We start from the raw sequence: 22276 nt of genomic DNA, 5'->3' as shown, positions 1-22276 counted from the left end.
GCACCCAGGGCCTGTAAATAAAATGGTAATAGTGGGCCAACAGCACTTTAAAACATGTCATAGGCCTGACAGTGCAGTTTTACATTGCCATTTTGACAATGCAGAATAAACATTTTGCCGGGCCTAAACCTTCCTTTTTAATACATATAAAGCAGGCCCTAAAGGCTCATAGAGCAGGGTGCATTCTATTTAAAAAGTAGGATATGCAGGTTTGCGTCCTGGTAGTGAAAACTCCCTAAAGTAGTTTTTTTCTGCTATAACGCCTATATCTCCCACTGGCTAACACTGGATTACCATATTACATTTAATATGAGCTTCCTTTGGATTGGGAGTAAGTAGATATGTCATGTTTAGACTCAAATCAATTGTAATTTAAAATCCTGTTTAATAGAAAAATCAGATGTTAGGCCACAATTCAGAAATGCCACTTTTAGCAAGTTCAACAGTAAATAAGGGCAACCCACTAACTACTTGATAACTTTGATATATAAAGGCAAACAATAAAGAGCAAGCAAGAAGATCATTCATTGTCTTACCTATGGAATTAATAAAAAAACGTAATATATATTAATTCGCTTAGAGAAACATTTGTTAAATACAAAAATATATTGACAAGAAGAGGAAAATTAGTTTGAGAACTGTGTGTATTAATACAGAAATGTCTCTTAATGACAAAAAAAGAAACATTACAAGTGGTATGTAGAGTCACATATAGTCTAAGGGGGTTAAACAAGTTCTAGCATCCAACATAATAGAGGCCCATAGTGGTCCTAAATATCACAGTCAAATGTTGATCGAATTGGTGAACAGCCATGACAACGCGGGGATTACCCCGCACTGCCATTACAACGCAGGAATTACAACGAAAGTCGTTACAACGACATTCGCTGGAGGGCGCTCTTGGATAGGGAATAGTTTAATTTTCTATCCAACTCCTTCCCTAATGTCAACGTGGGCTGGAGTTGGAATAGAAAATTAAACTATTCCACTATCCAGTGCCCTCCAGCGAAAGTCGTTGTAACGACTTTCGTTGTAATTCCTGCGTTGTAATGGCACGCGTGGAAATACCACACGTTGTCATGACATACAACCATCTAATCTTGCAGTAAGGTAAACATTCCTATGATAAATAAACTAATACTTGGAACTTGACTGACAACGATTATGAATAAAGGGTGGTTTAATCATTCAAAAGCTAAAAGCGGATCCGTGGCACTACTTGTCGAATCCGGCACTAACTAAACTGTTCAGTCAATCTTCCAAGTAATCGCTGCAAAACATCAGGGTACTTGTTTCTAAGCATTGTCCTGAGGAAGCTCTCACATATTAATTATAATAGAGACCAAAACTTGACGTATCTCCGCTACCTGCTTCTTCAATAACAAGACTGTGCCGGTCAACATCCAACTGACTTTATCACAAATGGATTTATCATAGGACTGTGGCACAAAAAAATGATGTGTGGACTGAATACGCTATCCTGCCTTAATAGCTGGGGGAGTAGCTGTTCCTTGCCCCACTAACACTTCAAAGAACCTTCCTCCAGCACACACAAAGGAACCTGACACCAGCCTTTTGTCACTCCAGACGTCTTGGAGTCTTGACAGGGGAACGCAAGAATGTTTCAGGGCCAGAGGTGGGGGTAGGCCAGAGTATTCCCCCTCATACAAAGACTGGCACCAGGTATAAATATTGGACCCTCAGAACAACTCTTCAGTGTTCTACAGGGCCTGTGGAAGACATCAGAAGGACTGCCTTGCCCACCAGAGGACTACTCAGCTGCTACCAGAGGACTGCCCTGCAGCTTTAAGGACTGCTGTGTTGCTTGAAGGAGAACTGGACCATCTCCTTTAACCCTGGACTATCAGAAGTGACTCAAAGGGCCAGCTGGCTGGCCTCTCGTGTTAGCTACAGGGAGATGGCAAGCTCCTGAGGCATTGAACACTGCACCTGATCCCTGCTGGAGTGAGTCTTAAGCCCCCAAATGGTGCCATCCAAGGTCCTGGACCCTTGGTGGTGGCGCTGGTGGTACTTCTCCAAAAGCTAAGACTTAGAAACCTTTTCCACAAAAACTTCCTGGAGAACCAACAGAAGACAGGGACATACCTGTCAGGTGATCTGCCAATGGTGCATTACCTGTCGGCCTGACTTCGGAATACCTCCCGCTTCATTCTTCCTCGCAGCAGCAAATCCAGTTCAGCATGATCTCTCAGTGATGGTATGCAGCCTTGTTGAGCCCTCTTCTGCTGTAGTCTGCAGCTTCAACCTGCTGGAGATGTTCAACTTCCAAAACGTTGTCTAAGTCTGAAGGTGTAAATCTTCACCGTAACTTCTTCCTGCAACAAGGACTCCTCCTCGGACACATCCTGCGGCCTTGCCCCACTGAACTCTACTTTCTCTTGGTCTTTTCTTCAATAAATTTCAAAGTCTTAAGGTAAGCCTAGACTGGCAACTATCTACCCTGAGAATACTTGCTGCACTCCATCATGGTAGCCCTTAACTTTTGACTTTGCTCCACTCTTGCGTGACCAGATACCCACTGTTTGCGCCTTGTTTTTTTAGGTGCTAGATTCCACCATAACTTTAAAAATTCATAACTCCAGTTCTACTGATTGGATTTAATTCGTCCTCATTTCATTTCGTTTTTTTAAATTACTTTAGCTGTCTAAATTCGTTTGGGATGTTTCTTGTGTTGTGTTTTCAGTTTATTACTGTTGTTGTGTTGCACTGAGTCTGTACACTTTGCCTCTAAGTTAAGCCTGACTGCTTTTGTGCTACACTACCAGAGAGTTGAGCACAGGTTAATTTAGTGACTTTTGGGATTCATCCTGACAAGGATTGTGGTTGTTGCCTGAGTGGGGTTTCCACACCCCTCAACCAACAACTAGGGGGCATATGTAGGTAATTTCCATTTTGGATTCCCAAATAGCGATTTTATGGAATCGCTATTTGAGAATAGCAAAATGGAATGTAGGTAAAAATTCGCAATTTTTTTGCGAATCTCTTACATTCCTTATTTGCGATTCGCAAATTGCGAATCGCAATTAAGGAATGAGTGTCCCATTCATTCCTATGGGCCAAAAGGCCCAAAGGAATGAATGGGGATACATTCTCAGATTGCGATTTTCTGTGTGAAAATCGCAATTTGAGAATCGCAATTCCAAGGGTGCCAGGGTGTCCAAAGGACACCTGTTGCACCCCAGGAATGTGCCTGTAAGTACATGTGGCGCACATACATGCCATAAGGGCATGTCTGTGCACCACATGGCACTTGGAATTTTTTAAAAAAATGCATTTTTGAAGGAAATCGCAAAATACCATGTACTTGAAGTAGGTGGTATTTTGCGATTCCTTATGCAAAAATCGCAATTTTTAAAGCACCCCTACATAATATTTAAGGAATCGCAAAATTGTGATTCCTTAAATGCTATAAGCAAAATAAGGAATCACAATTTTTGCGATTCCTTATTTTGCTAAGTGGCACCTACATATCAAAACGCCGTTTGCGATTCGCAAATGCCGAAATTCGCTGAATTTTGCCGTTTGCGAATCGCAAACGGCTACCTACTTATGCCCCTAGTTTCTTACAGTGACCAACAAGGCTTTTTCTTACAACTCTTTCTATTTGCATAAAAGCCATTCTTCACAGTACGCTTTGAATGTCAGACCTACCAGCCAGTCACACATGAACAAGGAAACTATTTTGGGCCTCATTTATGAGTTTTTGCTGTAGGGCTGCACCGCAATCCTGCCTGCTGCGCTGCCCTACGGCAATTGAAAAGGGCAGGAATCAATCAATCAATCAGGGGTTTGTAAAGCGCGCCACTCACCCGAGATGGTCTCAAGGCGCCAGGAGGGTGGTTGGGAGCTGCTCCAGATCAGTCGAAGAGCCAGGTCTTGAGGTCCTTTCAGAATGTGAGCAGGGTCTCGGATCGTCTGATGTTCACAGTTAGCTCGTTCCAGGCCTTGGCTGGGATGTAGGCGAAGGCTCTCCTGCCAGTTTTGTTTCTGAGGATGCAGGGGACCTCTGCCAGGGCGAGGTCAGCAGAGCGGAGATTCCTCTTGGGTACGTGGAAGGATACTCTCTCGTTGAGGTATTTGGGTCCGAAGTTGTTGAGGGATTTGTAGGCATGGATGAGGAGTTTGAAGGTGACCTTCTTCTCGACGGGGAGCCAGTGGAGATCTCGTAGGTGTTGGCTCATGTGTTCGTGACGCGGTGTCCCGAGGACAAGTCTGGCTGCGGCGTTCTGGATGGTTTGGAGTTTGTGTAGAAGGGTTCTGTTGATTCCAGCGTATAGGGCGTTGCTGTAGTCCAGTCTGCTGGTTATGAGAGCGTGGGTGACGGTCATTCTCTGCAGTTGGGGGATCCATTTGAAGGTCTTAGGGAGGATGCACAGTTGAAACTAGTGGAAGCGACGGCGTTGATCTGGCAGGCCATGGAGAGGGAGGAGTTGAGGATGATGCCAAGGTTTTGTGCATGATCTGTAGGGGTGGGTGGGTTTCCGAGGGAGGAGGGCCATCAGGTGTTTTCCCAGGCAGTGGTGCAGGGTCCGAGGATGAGGACCTCGGTCTTCTTCGAGTTGAGCTTCAGGCAGATGTCTTTCATCCAGGTGGCCATATTCTTCATTCCTTCCTGGAAGCAGAGTCTGGTGTCTTCGTGAGTCTTTGTGAGAGAGAGGATGAGCTGGGTGTTGTCGGCATAGGATACAATGCTGAGCCCATGCTGTCTGGCGAGGGGGGTCATGTAAATGTTGAAGAGCGTGGGGCTGAGCGATGATCCTTGGGGTACTCCGCAGTTGATATCGGTGGGTTCAGAGAGGAAGGGAGGGAGTCTGACCCTCTGCATTCTGCCGGAGAGAAAGGATTGGATCCAATCAAGGGCGGCTCCTTGTATCCCTGTGTCGTGAAGTCTGACTGCAAGCATGCGATGTGAGACGGTGTCGAAGGCTGTGGCGAGGTCTAGAAAGATGAGGGCAGCAGTGTGTCCCTGGTCCAGCAGCATGCGAATGTCGTCAGTGGAGGGCGGTCTCGGTGCTGTGGTTACTGCGCAATCTAGACTAGGAGGCGTATAGGATGGAGTTCTCTTCGATGAGGGTGGTCAATTGGGCATTTCCGAGTCTCTCAGTGACTAAGGCCGCGAAGGGAAGGAGAGAGATGGGCCGATAGTTTTTCAGGTCTGTTGGGTCGGCTGTTGGTTTCTTGAGGAGTGGTTTAACCTCTGCTCTCTTCCAGTCGGCTGGGCAGATGCCGGATCTGAAGGAGGCACTGATGGTCCGTCCTAGTTCAGGTGCGATGGTGGCGATGGCCCTGTGTAATATGTGCGGTGGGCAACGGTCTGTTGGGGCTCCTGAGTGGGTTTTCTTCATGGTCGCAAAGATGTGTTCCACGGTGGCGGGATTCCAGGTCATGATGGTTGGCCTGTTGGCGGTGGTGGGGGGGCAGGGTGGTGCCCAGAGTCGGTTCACTGAAGTTGTCCTTAAGGACCTTGATCTTCAGATGGAAGTAGGAGCTGAGCTTGTCACAGAGTTCCTGGGAAGGTGTGACATCATTGGCTTCGCTGGGTGGTTTTGCGAACTGCTGTATGATGTTGAACAGTTCCTTGTAGTTTGTGGCATTGGTCTGGACTTTGTCTCTTATGAATGTCCGTTTGGTGTCTCTTTTGTGCTGGTGGTATTCCTTCAGGGCGCTCCTGTGGTTGTGCTGTGCTTCCGTAGTTTTCTGGTATCGCCAGATTTTCTCTAGACGTCTGCAGGAGCGTCTAGCATCTTGTAGTTCTGTGGTGAAACAGGCGGCCTACAGAGAGCGTTGTTTGGCAGGGTGGCCGGTGCAAGCTCGTCAGGGCAACAGGAGATACAGAGGTTAAATTCTGTGGCTGTGGCGTTGAACCCCATCGTGGTGCTGGGGGTGTTTTGGAGGAGCATGGTGTTGAGGTGTTTCCTCTGTGACCTTGCTCTAATCCTGGGCGTAGTTTGCGTAGTAGCACTACATGTAGCTACATGAAGTGCACTTCGCACTATGCATGCTACGCGTAGCTACGCAAACTGCGTACTGCTGTAGGGAAAATGCTGTTCGCACTGATTGCACAGTGCCTGATGCTTGTCCGCACTGTGCAATCATTGTAAACAGCATCTGGCACAGTGCAAGCTGTCATTTTCTGCTGCTCGAGTAGATTTGTACTCGAGCGGTAGCTTTCTCAAAGCGGAATAGTAGTTTCTCATCACGTGTGGTCGCGAGCATACACGCCCACTCGCAATGAGAAACCTGATCTTCCCGCGTTGAGAATCTCACCGGGAAGTATATTTTTCACGCTCGCGATCGGCAACTTGATGTTGCTGATTGCGAATGAGGAAAAAGTCTCACTGGGATGTTGATTTTGCTCGCTAGCGGTCGCCAACCTGACGTTGAGGACCGCGAGCAAGCAAAAAATGCCCGCTACGTGTTTTTTTCACTGTGCTACGTGCAATTCACGAAGTGCGTAGTACCGCAAACTACGCACGCTCCGCAAGCTTAGCGTATTACTACGCCCAGGGTTACCTTGCTGCAGCTCCGTTGTGGCGGGTGCGGGCGGGCTTGGGTGCAGTGGCGGTGTTGAAAGTGAAGTGGACGCATTGGTGGTCCATCCAGAGGGACTGGGTGGTGTGGCTGAAGCAAATTTTTGTCCCTCCCATGAAAATGGGGTTGAGGGTGTGTCCAGCTCTGTGGGTGGGCGGTTGACCAGCTGCTTCAGTCCAAGGTTGGCGAGGTTGGCGAGAAGCGTGATGGAGTTAAGGTTGTTGCCGTTGTCGAGGTGTAAGTTCAGGTCCTCAAGTAGAATGTAGTCTGTGGAAGTGATGGCGTGGGGTGCGGGAACTCAGCGATGGTCGTTGCGGACTGGGTGCAAGGTCCTGGCGGTCTGTAGATGCCGCGTAGAGGGTCTTGGGGCTGGTCTGGATTTGGAAGTGGAGGTGTTCTGTGTTGGAGTGGGGGTCACTTGTGCTGGATGTGGAGAGTCGGAGGGGGGTCTTGAGTGCAATGGCGAGCCCTCCTCCTGGGCGGTCCTTTCTCTGGATCTTGTAGCCGTCAGGGATGGCAGTGGCATGTCTGGGCCAGATGTGGTGTTGGTCCAGGTTTCCGTGAAGAAGGCGATATCAAGCGAGATGGAGTCGTAGCGGTGGGTCCTGGGAGAACCAGGGTTCCTGGCGCTGGTCGTGGTCAGGTCACGGACGGCGCAGACGGGCTTGCCTTAGGTGCACCAGCGGCGTGACCGCGCAGCAGTCGCCATAAGTAGGGGAGGGGGATGGGATCCGAGATTGGGAGGCGGGAGCAGGGGCTGTGACGGAGTGGGAGGGACCGCAGAGGCTGCAGTGGCAGGAAACTGGGCAGGGGACAATAGCACAATAATTAAATCAATAGAGAGGAAAAATTATCAAGAGGAGAAAAACAATAAGGAGCAAGCACAGTCCAATGTGACACAGTGAAAAATAAAGCTATGAGTGAAGTTCAAAAGATACGGCGCATTTCTGTCCTTTTCCCTTGCGCTGGTGCACAATGGGCTGCTGCGCACCAATTCAGGCACCTTTCCACCATGGTGCAAGGGTGCCTGCGTTGCAGGGATGATTATTTTTGTGCAGGAAGGAAAACCTTCATGCACAAAAACAATCACGAAAGCCTTTTTCCTCTTGCTATGTGTGCTGCAGAATGCAAAACACATAGAAGGAGGAAAAAACGAGGACAAATAAAGATATTTCTCCCCGTAGTGCCTATCTTATGCCTCCCCTGGGGAGTCGTAAGTTTTAGGCGCTGCCTCAGAGTTATAATTTATCATAAATCTGGCGCAGTGTCAAAAAGCCATAGATGTTGCTGGGAACGCCCCCAGCAACACCCATTGCATGCCTCTTCAGTGCAGAAAACTGCGTTATAGGGAACAATATTTACACTGGAGAATTAAGCCAAAAAAGTGACTTATTGCTGCCTGGTAAATATGGAGCAGGCGTCTGTGCCACCGGAGCGTCACAAAAAGTGAGGCACCAGCAGCACAAGAGGCTTATAAATAAGCCCCTATATTTTTGTTTTTAATAGCGAATACTTGGTCATGCACTAATCGCCTTGAAATTCAGGCCCTACCTCTTCCTTTCTCCTTTAGTCACTGTGCAGTAAAGCAAATGCCCTGTATTTAATACATTTGAGTTTGAAATCTGCAGTTTGCCGACTATAAAGAGCCCTTCTGAAGGGGGCAGTGATTAGAAATTCCTTGGCTGGCCCTTCAGTTTTCCAAGGTTTCCTGGAAGGTAGCTGTCGCTGGTGTGGCAGATGCAGTGGCACTGGTGTGAGGACCACAATAACTCAGTTAAGATTAGATTAGATGAGCTTTGTCCCAGCTTTCATTAGGGACAGTGACGCCCTTTCTATGTCACTAAAGGGTGGCATTATATATATATATCATACACCTGCATATAAATATTTGTTAAACTACACTGCTGTAGCGTTTGGCATTCCTTATACTGCATGCCTACCTGCATGAACATTGCCTAACCCATACACACATGGGATTAGACATTTTACTGCATTCATATCTGCATGAATAATCCCTAACACAGACACATGTAGGATTAGGCATTCTTTATGTTGCATGCATACATGGCAGATGTAGGATTAGACATTTCGTATACTGCATGCATACCTGTATGAACATTCTGTAACCCAGACACATGTAGCATTAGGCATCCGTTATATTGCATGCATACCTACCTGGTCATTCTCTAACACAGACACATTTAGAATTAGGCATTCATCCTACTGCATGCATACCTGCATGAACATTCCCTAACCCAGACACATGTAGGATTAAGCATTCCTCCTACTGCATGCATACCTGCATGAACATTCCCTAACCCAGACACATGTAGGATTAGGCATTCCTCCTACTGCATGTATGCGTGTATGAACATTCCCCAACCCAGACACATGTAGGAATAGGTATTCCTTATACTGCAAGCTTGCCTGCATGAACATTTCTAACCCAGACACATGTAGTATTGGGTAATCCCTTAGCCTGCATTCATACTTGACACATTTAGGATTTGGCATACTGCATTCATACCTGCATGCACATTCCCTAACGCAGATACGCAGGATTAGCATTCCTTACACTGCATGCAGATTTGGCACATGTAGGATTAGGAATTCCTTATATGCATGCATACCTGACACACCACAGAGAAGACTCCATTATCATGGCAATCTGCCATTATATTTCCATTGCACATGGGGTAGTCAACGCAACCCTGCAAACTACAGACCTACTTCCCCTACTGAACGAGGCATCCAAAATGTACGGGAGACCGCTCTGCAATGTTTTGCCACCAGCACCCTGCACTTTACAAATGGACCCTGACTCCTACCGGGCCGGGCACGCAGCACTTTACCCCCGCTTCCTGGAGGATGCTATAAGAGCTCAGAGCCAGTCCTGCAGCGCGGGAGACCGCTCTGCAATATTTTGCCACCAGCACCCTGCACTTTACAAACGGACCCTGACTCCTGCTGGGCCAGGCACACAGCACTTAACCCCCGCTCCCTGGAGGACGCAATAAGTGCTCAGAGCCAGTGTCGCAGCGTAGGAGACCACTCTGCAACATTTTGTCACCAGCACCCTGCACTTAGTGCCAACATCGACCCATACCCCAGACCGCTCACAACAATTTCCCATAATAACCAACAACACTCAATGTTTTATTGGAGAAATGTGTTGCAGCTTTATTTGCATAAACATTATGCCAACATGTTGGGTTATCTCACGGGCGATCCAGGGTTAGGCCGCCCCTCGCGACCTGCCCACCTGATGCCATAAACCCCCTGTGGTGTTAACCGCGGGGGTGTTGTCAATTTTGGGGGAAGGGCTAGCCCCTCCCCCCGGCGGACCTCCAGTCCACCCCTTACTCACGGCCCTCCCCACTACGGGGGGCGGAGCATTGCAGGCAACCCCCAGTTGCTCAGGTCTACAACCGCCCGAAGGACTAACGGGCGCCGTTATTCCTCCAGGATCCCTCCGAGGATCTCCCTGGGGATAATTGGCTCTCACACCCTTACTGTGCTCCTATAGAGGGTACCCTTCTGTACCTTCCAGCGTTGGATCGCCCTGTAACTCCGCCTGCAACACAAAGCAAAATAGTATTAGATAACTACCCCCCCCCCCTGCTGCCCAACAGCCTGGTTAGCGGTAGCGAGGGGAAACAGCGTCCGGGCAGCACTGCTCGTCCGGGTCAAGGGGGAAAGGGTCCGTCCACGTGGCCGAACAGGGATCAAAGAGGGCGCCAGGCCCGCGACCCCAGGCCATATACCCTCGGCCCTGCCCATCCCTCGCAGGAAGTGACATCACTGGGGACCCTCCAGGTCCCAGACACTAGACCACTCCTTGGGGTCTGTGCCATCCAGTGGCACTAAGGGTGGTCACCCTCTTAGGTGGCCACCTTCGGTGGCCAGGGGCAGCCTGGCATTACAAACAGACCCTGACTCCTGCCGGGCACACAGCACTTTACGCCCTCTCCCTGGAGGACGTAATTAGAGCTCAGAGCCGGTCCCACCCGTCTTAGCCCGTCATAGTCCCCTAGAGGCCGGGCTGGGTAGGTCTGTTTGGTCGTCTTTTGTGTGAGCTTGGGAATCCAGCTCTTCTACTTATTAGTTGTAAAGTTTCAGCAAAGCAATGGGCAAGAGCAAGACGGCACAGACAGCTACCTCAGCCCTAAAATGAATGTATGATGTTACTACGACATACATTACCACGCAGTAGGTAACAACATGGATGTTACATTGGCTGCGTTGTTACCACGCAAGGCTTTACATCGCAAGTCGTTTCTACGACTTGCACTAGATGGCGCGCTGGATTTAGGAATAGTATAAATTACTATACCTACTCCAGTTAGCGCAACAGTAGGGAATGTGTTGGATTTGAAATCCAACACATTCCTTGGTGTTGCACGCCATCTAGCGCAAGTCGTAGAAACGACTTGCGATGTAATGCCATGTGTGGTAACAACGCGGACGATGTAACGTCTGCGTTGTTACCTACCCGCGTGGTATTGACAGCGCTATAAACTCTGTTTCCCCCTAAAAATGGGAGGACAAAAATCTTTGATGACCGATTTAACTGGTGCTATGGGGGCTATTGAGGAGCAAGTTAACACTGTGGAAGAGACTCTTACCCAAGGGAGGCAGAGCTCGCTAACGGGAGGTAGCACACATGTTAGCTTGCCAAACAAATCTGTTACAATCATAGGCAAGGGTCAAATTAATCAGGTTACTTATAATGGGTGTATTCAAGAGATTTCAGATCACTTATACGTGAGTGATGTAGTGGAGGACCCCAACCTCCCTCGAAACGGAGCAAGAATCCGGATGTGGTGGAGGGGATACGTGCAGTGAATCCTGCGCGAAAGAGCCCGTTGAGCCTAAGCAGAAAATCGTAACCCAAGAAAAGGAAAAATCCGGGCAAACAATTAAAAATACCTGTATGTAGAAATTCTGTTAGCGCAGAAAGACCCACATGCACATTGAGGGTCAAACCCTTGTATTAGAAATTATTTCAAAGAGAATTGATGAATTGTATAGCTACATGATTGGAGCATTGGGGAAGCTAACAGATAGAGTGGCGAATTTAGAGGGGAGCCTAAGAGGTGATAATAGATTTTTACAGGGAGGGCGAGTATGCAGTGTAGTGAAACCCAACTCAGTGGCACACTACTAGCCCCACAGGTAGGGTCCCACTCCACCAGGTCCACCAGGTCCAGACCCATAGAAACATCAAATACAGACATCCCGAATGATGCATCCAGATTGCTTCCACAAAGACCAATTCTTCCCAGTAACGAATTGCAAATTAATAATGCTCACAATAAGCCTCATATCGAGATGAATGGACCCAATACTAGATCAGGGGCACAGTCTATTGGGTTAAGGGTATCACCAGAGATTCCAGAGCATAATCGTCTTGATTTACCGCCGGCTGACACGCCATACATAGTAATTCTAGCCAACGTCCCTCCAATGCAAACATCAGAGTATGAATCTTGGGAGGAGCTTCGTAATAAATCACTACATTGGCCTTACCGATGCATTATTTAAAAACTTTAAAATGGCAAAACTGGTTACTTGGCTGGGAAAGGGACAGAAAACCCTTCAGGGAGATTGCATAGTCCTGACCTTCAGCGCTCCTATGTTAGTGCATGAAACACTCACATGGGTAGTGAAGAACCGGGTTTTAGAACCCAGCGGCGCCAGGGGCACGCCCAATGTCTTCGGGTTCACCTGTCTTAGAATACAGAGACACAGGATACTTCTCGGTGACGTCAAAGACCAAATTTATTGGCTGCAACCAGGAACAGAGGTCTATGAAGCACAACACAGGTGGTTCGTCAGAGACTGTACAATTGTAGTGTTGCGAGACATCGTCTTTTATGCCAAAAATCAAATTCCTGACTAGCATCAATTATTTACGAACTGTCCAATCACACAGTGACATTTCAAAAGATATCGCATAACGACAAGCCCACTTTCAGTTGTCCAGCCCACCATAAATGACAAGGCAAAATCCAACATTCTTGCTCGGACAGGCCGGACAAAACCCATAATAAAAGGACCTCAACCCAAACCATAAATAGGCCATAAAAGAAGGAACAGAAACAGATGAGAAACAAGATAGAAGGGTGTGTGCATGTACCATAAACTCAGCAATGTCCCGCTCTTTGATCTCTATCTGACCAGCTGCCTAACAAGATACTGGCTCAACAAGGTCAGCTTCGGGCAATGGAGTCAGTTTGTTCAGGTCACACAGAAGTCAGCTAAAGGTGTACGAGTCCCAAAGACTCGTTCGGCCGTAGTCATCGACCTATGTGAGGGCAACCACAAAATGGCTGCCGCGCACAAAATGGAACCCGGAGGTTCGAACGAAATCCCTGAATATGCAGTGTATCCATCAATCGAACATGACGAAAACACTCGTACATACTGCACTCGTTATTTGCGGTCCGCTGATATCAAAATCGTCTTGATACGACGACCTTTATTGAACGGGTTCAGAATCACGAAACCTCAGACCCTCCTTTTGCCATTACATCGGCAATAAACACAAACTCATGTCAGTCTGAATCCAGGTCTATAGTCATCAGATCATCAAGATGTTGCTGTAGCATCATCCTATTACTTCGCAACTCTCTCTGGACAGGTCTCCAAGCACACGAAGTAGCACAAAGGCAACATATAGCAGGAGCACACTGAACGCAAAGACAGAACAGGAAACGGATAGCTAAGATCATCCCAATGACCATCAGAATCTTCCATCCCCAGGTGGATAACAATCCCCAAAACCATTCCATTAACGACCAATCTCCTTCGTCCACATGTACAGACTCGGAGATCTTATGTAGCTTGGAAATGGCTTGGTACACTGTCGGAGCGTTGTCTGGAATGACAACGCAGCAGCTCGATTGAATCAATTTGCATACCCCTCCTCTATCTGCAAGTATGACATCTAACGCAACTCTGTTCTGAAGAGTCATAAGGCGATCCGACTGGGGCTCAGCAGTCAAGTTACTAAGGGCACCGGCAGTTTCGACTATGGTGGACTCAACCACTCTCGTCAGTTGTCGAATGTTCCTGCTGTTAACCATAGGTCCCCAAAACGGCAGAAAACCCTTCAAGAAATCTCCTAATTCTTGTCCTGCAGTATCTTCCTTACTGAAGACACCTTTAACAACTCTCGTCTTGTGGTAATCTGCCGCAGCTGTATACGTAGGAGTCAACAGGAACGAAACAAAACATGTGCCCGAGAAATCAGGGGGCAACCATGTGTACGCTCTATCATAGCAAACAAAATAGGTACCCTTAGCTGCTAGAAACGATGGGGAAGTCTGGGACGCAAAAACATACGTCTCAGTGCAAACACTCTTCCCTAACTGAGCTCTCGGATTCTTGCCATAACCTTGCAGACAGTAATGACCCTGATGGGGTACAATCCAAATTGGAGAGGATCTTTTCGCTCACTGGTTCTCACTCAGACTAACTCCATATCCAGTCATGTTCCATCCAATATACGCTAGTGTCTCATCTTTCGGGATAGTGTCAAAGGAACTAATTCCTCTAATCATATTGACTATACCTTTGACTAGAGCACTATTCTTTGGACTATCCTTCAAAGAACGTGGAGGGTAAACTTCACGAGCATAGATGAACATCGTTCTGTATGCCCACACAGAACCATTGTAGCTAAAAGGCAGAACCAGATAAGAAATACCTTTATCAGTAGTATGAGGCATAAGACCACACACCCAACAATTAGTTGTGTTCACTACTAGCCGGTGTTGGTGCAGAAGCTGAACAAAGGAATTATTGATGAATTCCAATCTTCTAATAAATTCATGTTCGGGCAGAGGGTGAAAAGAATGCGAAGAAACAGTAGGAGGAGGCATAGGTTGTGTAGTTGGTGCAAACGTCACTTTGAAAGAGAATATTATATATCCCATCAGAAACATCATTAAACTAAACAGCATCAACAAACATAATATTAAAAAACGTTTTCTGCTCATCACTGTACATATTTTGCTCTTGAAGCTCATTCTTTCAACAGGTCTCTCCATCTCAAAAAACTCCATCCTCTAACCGTGCTGTTCGCGGCGGTTGGGTCTTCCGTGCAAAGGAATGCGTCTGTCAGTCCAGGGAACGCCCTGAGACCAACCAGAACCGTCGACCTTGTGTCTTCGGCTTGCACTTCCAAGTCTTTGCACCGCGACCTTACAGCTGAACCAGGATGGCGGTTCGAAAAACAAAAATCAATCAAAACAGTTCCTCGGAGGAGAGAACGTAATTTCAAAAAATAGCAAAGAAAAAGAATTTCATTTTATTTGTCCCACGACTCTTGGTCGCAAATTATAACGGCCTTTGCCAGGCAATGTCTGATCACAAAACAAAAGTTCAGGTTCGGAAGTGTCCAAACGATTTGACGGAGGCACAGCTTCTTGCAGAAGATCGTCGCTTTCTCGTTCAGAGTTTGTCCCAATTAAACGTGCATCGCTAAAAGGCAGAAAACGAGGCACGGTTTCAGTTTCAGAGTCAGGAATACCATTCTGGACCCACTGGTCGTACGGCAGAGGCAAAGGGGCCCTCTTACAATGTACGCCGTGGATCCAGTTCTTTTTACCGCGCACTCGCACTGCTGATCGCGTGGACAGTAGCACCAAGTAGGGTCCAATCCAGCGCGGCTGATCGTTCTTGGTCCGCTGGAAATTCTTTACCAAAACCCAGGAACCAGGTTCAATAACATGTCCTGGATCTTCAGATGCTTGTGGCAATGTATCATGAACCTGTTGGTGCAAAACACGCAATTTAGCCGTCAATTCGTAAAGGTAATCAAGCAATACAGGGTGCTCTATTTCACTAAATTTGGTCGGCCGTGGCACTCCCCATATATTTGCCGGGCGACCAAAAACGACTTCATAGGGACTAAGTCCCATTCGCGAATGTACAGTCATTCTTGTTGACAGAAGTGCTAATGGCAAGGCATCGGGCCATTGTAGACCGGAGCTCGCCTGAATCTTGGCCAGTTTTAGCTTAAGGGTGCCATTATAGCATTCTACCAAACCAGCTGATTGGGGGCGATTTGCAGCATGACATTTTTGGCGGATTCCTAAACCATCACACACTCTCTTCATCACTTGACCCACAAATTCACTCCCATTGTCACTCCAGACCATTCTCGGCAATCCAAATCTAGGGAAGGATTCCTTGACAAGGGTTTTAGCTGTGGACAAAGCAGTGTTATCTTTATGGGGATATGCTTCTACCCATCTCGAAAAGGCACAAACAACCACGAGCACATATTTTAAGTTGTTGCACCTCTCCATGTGGATGAAATCCAGCTGCAAAACCTCGGATACGTCGGAGGTGCAAAATGACCAGCTGGAGTTGGAGTTCCCTTACCAGGATTGTACATCAGACAAACCAGTGTGGCTCAATGGTTAGAGCGGCAGACCCTGATGCAGAGGTCTAGCCCAGGACCAGGGTTCAATTCCCGGCCTCGGCAGGTCTTGGGCTCAAAAATTCCATGGACCTGACAATTCTCGCCTCGGTGCCTATTCCAATCATGGAGTCCCACTCTGCAACTCTGGGCAATAGCTTGCTTAATCTCCACAACGGCCCCCACAATGCTATGGATGCCTGGCCTCCACCTTGGGGGTGCCCAGGACGCCTCACAGGGAAAGCCAGGATGGGTTCCTCAGCGGTATTCGTACAAGCGCCTTGAGACCCTTGCGGGTGAGTAGTGCGCTATACAAGTCTCAATTTACATTTACATTTACAACCATACAATTCTTAACCAGGTTCTCTGCAAACTTAGGAATTCCAGCATTTTGCCATACTGGAGCCAACAACTTACAAATCCCTTTCACATTGATATGAGCCATTCCATGCGCCATCGTAACCACTGGAAGCACATACGCATCGGGTAACAACCATCGCTGATGCTCTGACAACTCAACCCAACAACCATTCGAATCCATTTACCCGTACTTTCTCTCCATTCATTCAACTCTTTCTCTGTAGCTTCAGCTTGAATGGACTTCACGCTCTCTATCGTATCTTCACACATACTTCTATCTGGAACCCATCTCGCCGGACCTGCAACATACATTCGACTCATTACATCTCTCGCCGTTTCTTTCGCAACTTCATCTGCAAACGCATTACCACGACCAACATCATCAGTAATTTTCTTATGCGCACTGCATTTCACAATCGCAACTTGCAACGGCAAAGTAAGTGACTCAAGAAGTTCATTCACCAACTGACCATGCTGAATCTTGGTTCCATGCGAAGTCAGGAACCCACGCTCTTTCCACAAACGTCCAAAACTATGAGCCACACAAAACGCATACTGGCTATCAGTGTACACAGTCACTCGTTTCCCTTTCGACAACACACACTCTCTTGTCAATGCAATCTACTCCGCTGCTTGTGCTGAATTATGTGGGATATGTGCAGCTTCAACAATCGTATACAAAGTCGTAACAGCATATGCTGCAGTCGTATCACCATTCGGAAGCTTGAAGCACGAACCATCAACCCATAAGGTACCATCACACTCTGCAAGAGGAGTGTCCCTAAGGTCTATTCTACCTTTCGTGGGAAGCACCGCTTACAGCGGATATATCGCATCGCGCTGACAGTGCATCGCTGCTGTTACATCGTGCACAACATCACATCGCATGTCATCAGGACGCATGCAAGTGCATCGCATTTCATTGTACATCGTTAACCATTACATCGGAATCCGAATCCGGGAAGAAGAGACTTTTGCCATTACATCGGAATCCGGCCATTTGTTTATTTAAGAGACTTTTGCAAAAACAGTAGGAGCCACATATGATATTGCAATTACAGCGTCATACTTTTACAGCGTCATACTTTACATTAAGTGGCTTGTTTATTTAAGACACTTTTGCGAGCACACACTTTACAGCGCTTGATGACAGAAAGGCCCTGTTAAAAATGAATACACATGATTTTCTGTATAGTTCTATTTAAGTATCATATCTGGGACTTTGTAGGATCTTAAAACGAACAATTGCCAGTACGTTTTCTTTGCTCTGGAGAATTTAGCAACTCTCGACACGTATCTCAAAAACGTTCTTCAGCATGCCGTAATTTAGTAAATATAATGTGTTGCTATTTTTTTAAGTTGTTGGCTTTGTGAGCTGCGCATTCACTCAGCACACAAAAACAATACTTAAGCATCACATTTTGGACTCGCTTACGGTGAAAAGTGCATTTTGGAAACGTGCTGACAGGATAATGTAGCCATTAGACGCACACACACACACGCATATTTAATCGATAAAAGGTTTGTTCGGCTGCTAAATGGATCCGTACCTAAGGATGGGCACCAAAACGGGATGAATGAATGCATAAATGAGTGGATGGGTAACCAAAGGGTAACTGGATGGGTGGATGGCTAAACGGAAGGGCGGAGCACACAACGAAGATTAAAAGGGTATACAGTCGGTTAAAAAGATGCCTACAGGGATAGGCGAAGCGCTAAACAGATGAATGTATGATTTAATTGACTGACAGATAAGTGGGCGGTTGCATCGTTGGGTGGAGTGGACAAGATGGACGGACGGACAGACGGAAGGTGAGGATGTACATCAGGGGTGGTTGTGTACGTCATTTGCAATATGCAATAGATTGACACGGCTGGATGGATGGTACACTAGACTCATGTGTGAACAGATGACTAAAGAGACAGATGCTTTCATAAAAGCTGCCTACGTGGGTGGAATGAGGGCTGTCTACCTACAAGTGCCGCTGACGGTGGCGATGGGTAATAGGCTAAACGCACACTCCCAGGCATTGCAGCCCGTGAATGATAAGGACTTGAACTGTAATTGTTGCCGCCTGTGCTGATGATTCGGGGGGTGCTGTGGGGGCACTGGTGTCATTTGCTGTTCTTGTCTCCTGTTTGCTGGAGTGATGTCTATTCCTCGCTTCACCTTGGTGCCTCGCTCATCCCTTCCAGGCGCTGTGTGGCTGTCAGGTTGTAATGTGACAGTGTGCGCGCAGGGAGCAGGCTGCCCCTGCCCTGCGGGGCGTGCAGGGCGCCGCGCTGACAGACACAGGCAACTAAGGGAGTGTGCATGGGCTACAGAGGCGCATTCTGTCCCGCGCTGTGCTATACACACAGAGTGTGCATAGAGTACACAGTCCTAGGAGTTCAGTGCATGGTTGTTCCTGCTGCGTGCACCATGCGGTCCTCCACTTGTCGAATGCGGGAGTTTCACAGTTGCATACAGGGTCTCACACGCTACCCTGGTGCTGCGGGCTAAACCATCGCATTGTCATGTGACATGCGATCCTATTGCATGGCCGCATTTGCGTTGCTACATCGTGCGATGCTAAAACGGCCGATGTGACTGCATTTGCGATGTAGTGACGGCGATGTGAATTACAGCGATGTGATTCACTACGATGGATTGTCATACAACCACCTTTCGTTTCTTCCTCTGTCCTAAGGAAGCAATCATGCTGTTCAATAACATCTGTCTCAACTAAAATCGGCAACAACGTAGCTGGATTCAACGTATTACATCTCTTTATGTGCACATGACTCGCTAAGAGTGTTAACTCGTAACCTGACAACCGAGCACTAGTTAAGTGCTGTGTCTTGGTCCTGTTCAACAAAGTATCCACTGCATGTGGAACCATCACAATCAACGTATTATCCATCACCAAACCAGCAGACTGTCGAATAGAGACAGCCGCTGCCGCTGTAGCTCTCAGACAACTCGGCAACGCTCTAGCTACCGGATCCAAAGTCGACGAAAAATAAGCACATGGACGTTGTTTATCGCCAAACTGTTGTGTCAAAACTGACAATGCACATCCCTCTCTCTCGTGGACATAAAGTGTAAAAGGCTTACTGTAGTCGGGACTCGAGTACCCAACACAGGAGCCGAACACAACGCATCAAGCAATTCTGAAAAACTCTTCTGACATTCGTCAGTCCAAGGAATAGGATTTGGAGTATCCTTAACAGTAAGAGCTATCAAAGGTTTCGCAAGAAGCGAAAAATTAGGGATTCACTGTCTACAGTACGATGTGATACCCAGGAAAGCACGCACTTCTCTCTGTGTCATTGGCACACTCATTTTCGCAATCGCTTGAATTCGTTCTAGGGTCAATATTCTTCCCTCCTTCGATAGGAGGTGACCTAAGTAGGTCACTTCTTGTCAACAATATTGCAACTTCGAAAGAGACACCTTATGATGGAAATCAGACAAATGACGTAACAAAGACAAAGTAGCCTCTTTACAAATCTCTTCATTGTCAGCAGCAACTAACAGATCGTCAACATACTGAATAAGCGCAGCACTATCAGGTAAGACAATCGAATCAATTTGTGTTTTCAACGCCTCACTATAGATGGATGGACTCTCACAATAGCCTTGAGGAGCGCGCTTGAACCGGAAACTTCAGCCTCCTAAAGAGAAGCCAAAAATATCCCTACTCTCCTCGGCAATCGGGATGCTGAAGAAAGCATTCTTCAAGTCAATCACCGAAAACCAGGTAGAAGAAGCCGGATTCAAAGTCAATAAAGCAGTGATATCTGGCACAACAGGAAATTGCGGAACAACGATCTCGCGAAGATCGATCACAAACCTATATTCAGGCGGTTGTGAAGAATCTGTACGTTTCAAAACAGGCAAAACCGGACTATTGCACACATTGCCTCTCGTTTCTTTAATCACATCTTTCTCAATCAGATCATAAATGATCGCTAAAAGTGCTCTTTCACCATCACTGGAAATCCAATATTGGGGAATACGTGGCGATCTAGCATTCGCTTTCAACGTTACAACATATGGTGGAATCTCCAAAAGACCCACATCATTAGGACCAGTAGCCCAAAGAGAATCAGGAAGAGAAGACAATTCAGCTGGAAGTCGATCTTTAGATAAAGACATCGGAGAGACCACTCTCCTACCCAATGTAAGCTGTACTCCTAAAGGAGAGCAATGTAGCATTGCATACAATCTTTTCAACAAGTCTAATCCCAACAAGTTCTCTGTTGTCAGAATAAGGGGTGCTTCGAATTCACAAGGTCCAACAGAAAGAGACAAAGGACTAGAAATCGGATTACTAACTGGGGCGCCAGAAAAACCTACTGAAACATTCGTCAAGCCAGACAAAGGTGCGCCAGGGAGTTTAGAGTGCATAATAGAACTCTTCGCAGCACCAGTATCCAACAGAAAAGGCTCTGACATACCTGATGTAATCACTTCAACATAAGGTCCACTCTGATCTACTGGAACTGAAACAACTCCCTCTCTTTGTCTATGGCTGTCCTAGCAATCATTCTCACCTTCGACATAATAGTCGTCTGCATAATACTGTGCCATCCTACCAGACGCACCATTCTGCTGATCAAAACTATTCATAGAATTCTGTGGAGGCAAGGAACGCGCATTCTGAGGAAACACACCACGTCCTCTACCTCTAGGAGCTTGCTGAACACCTCGACCTCTCACACCAGAAGAACCATTTGTGCGCTGTAACAGAACCGGACAACTACTCTTGAAATTACCCTCTTCTTTACAATAAGCACACTGATTAGGGCCTACAAGAAAACGCGGCTGAGAAGACTCGAACCTTTGCGAGTTTCTCTGATACTGCTGAGGTTGCTGATAATCGCGCTGATTATTACGAGGCGGATACGCTTGCTGCAAAAGAACCTTTGTCTTTAACTCTTTAGTCTTCTTGTCGGCTCTATCTTTCTCGTCCTTATCCCTATTCTCGTAGTACTGTGCATTAGCCAAAATCTGTGCTGACGACGAAACAGCCCAAGCACTCTCAGAATCCTTCAACTTAGTGCACAAATCTGGAAGCAAATTATGCACGAACTTATCAACAAACAATCGTTGACCACCTTCCGTACTCATGTCCTGGCCACTATGGTCGATAAACGTCTCTTTAAACCTAGTGAAGAAATCGGACACACTTTCGTCTTTCTTCTGCTTACATGCAGACAATTTGTCCCAGTTTACACGTATAGCAGGCATCAACGTCTTCATGTAATTAATAATCCTACCAGGGAGTTCTGCAACTAAAGGCTCAGGTTTAGCACCACCAACTTGTCGGCCATCTGCAGCACCAATATTAGCCCATGTATCACCTAATTCCTGCGCATGATCCGTATGACGAATCAGTCCCCATAAAGGCTGTGGAACTACATTCCCAAATAACATGTCTATGTCGACTAAATTCATAACACATGAGTCTGCAGTCTGTGATAATTCCTTATAGTACCCTGCAGGATTTTTACGTGGATCAGGCAAAGTCTGCTTAAGAGCCAAAACTTCAACTCGCTTCCATGGAACATGTACCCAAACACGCTGAAAATGTGGCAGAATAGGTGGATTAGCGGCTACATCTCCCGCTCTCCAAACTGGGGGAACCTCTCTCATCGGTAATTGACGCACTGTCCTCCTAACAGAAGAATCAGGCTCAAACAACGGCTGAGAAGGAGACTCACTCCTAAACGACAACAATGTCGCAACTGCTCTTTCAACGTCGAGACCCACTATAGTTTCCTTCGCAAACTCAGACTGTACGCGGAACAACTCAGACGGAGTCTGTCCCAAATCACCATCTTCACATTCTTCACGAAGGAAAGTACACATCTTCTCGAAAATATATCTCTGCTTCGGTGCTTCCCATTGACGGAAGACATCCATAACAGACTCTAAATTATATCTTA

The sequence above is a fragment of the Lissotriton vulgaris genome, chromosome 5 (assembly GCF_964263255.1).
Source record: "Lissotriton vulgaris chromosome 5, aLisVul1.2, whole genome shotgun sequence".
NCBI lineage: Eukaryota > Metazoa > Chordata > Amphibia > Caudata > Salamandridae > Lissotriton > Lissotriton vulgaris.
This window is presented reverse-complemented; position numbering follows the sequence as displayed.